This window comes from Morus notabilis, unplaced genomic scaffold (genome assembly GCF_000414095.1).
Source record: "Morus notabilis unplaced genomic scaffold, ASM41409v2 Scaffold243, whole genome shotgun sequence".
Classification (NCBI taxonomy): Eukaryota; Viridiplantae; Streptophyta; class Magnoliopsida; order Rosales; family Moraceae; genus Morus; species Morus notabilis.
This window is the reverse complement of record NW_010359811.1, coordinates 144161-144993: the sequence shown is the minus strand read 5'-3', so window position 1 is coordinate 144993 and position 833 is coordinate 144161. Positions and strand designations below refer to the sequence as shown.

Below are 833 nucleotides of genomic sequence, written 5' to 3'. Positions count from 1 at the left end.
AACATCACATTTTAAAAGGTTTTTTTTTTAAAATACCTTATAAATTTTAGACTGAACCGAGTAGATCTTAAACTTTTTAAATTTAAGATCTGACAAGACCGACCCTATCTCTTTTAAGACCGGGTCGGCCCGAAATTTTCTTTTGGACCACCGAGCCTAAACTTACACCTCTAGATGTAACTCCATAGTTAAACAGGGTCGAAATCCGCCAACCGGGAAATCATTGGGCTTGGCTATAAAGTGGTCTATGTGAAGCCCATACTTCTTTTACCGCCATCACTAATTCGAATCGAAACAATTTTCCGGCTTTCCGACTCTCCGAAGTTCCGAACTTTCCTTCATCCGCAGAGAGAGAAAGAGAACTTTCCCGCGTATTCCGCCATTATCAAGCCCCAGAATCCTCCATTTCATCCTTCACACACGAGAAGCTAGCTTCTCTCTCCTCCTCCATTTCTCTTGCGTAGGATTCGTGCTGTAAGTTTTTCTTTTATTGAAATTTATCGTTTCTTTCGTTGAAAGTAATAGATTTTGTTTGGATTCAATTGCGTATTTTTAATGCATTTTCTTGGTTTTATTTTGAATTCTACAATTCGAGAATTTCATTTGCGTAGTGGGAGCAGAATCTGAGAATCGCCTTCTCCGCTAGGGTATCCATTGCGTTATTTTCCGAGCTTTCCTTTGGAGTTGATAGAGATTGAAATTGGTAAGGGAAAAATCATGATCGGTTATTTTTCATTTTTCTTCCTTGATTTCACTCTAATTTTCATTTTTCTGGCCTTCGATTATTCTTCCCCCCCCCCCCCCCCACTTTTTAAAATTTTTTTGGGTGTTTT

At 38.8% G+C, this 833-nt stretch overlaps 1 protein-coding gene across 6 annotated transcripts in view; it reads left to right on the top strand.

The window, feature by feature from the left end:
• The first annotated feature begins 228 nt into the window (after positions 1-228).
• The window catches only part of LOC21400505 (E3 ubiquitin-protein ligase CCNB1IP1 homolog), a 4518-nt gene continuing 3913 nt past the window's right edge, over positions 229-833 (top strand). For all 6 annotated transcript variants that reach the window (XM_024163726.1, XM_024163725.1, XM_024163729.1 and 3 more), the window contains exons 1-2: positions 229-474; positions 612-703. The gene's annotated coding sequence lies outside the window, so the exon portion shown is untranslated. The remainder of the gene's footprint in view (positions 475-611; positions 704-833) is intronic.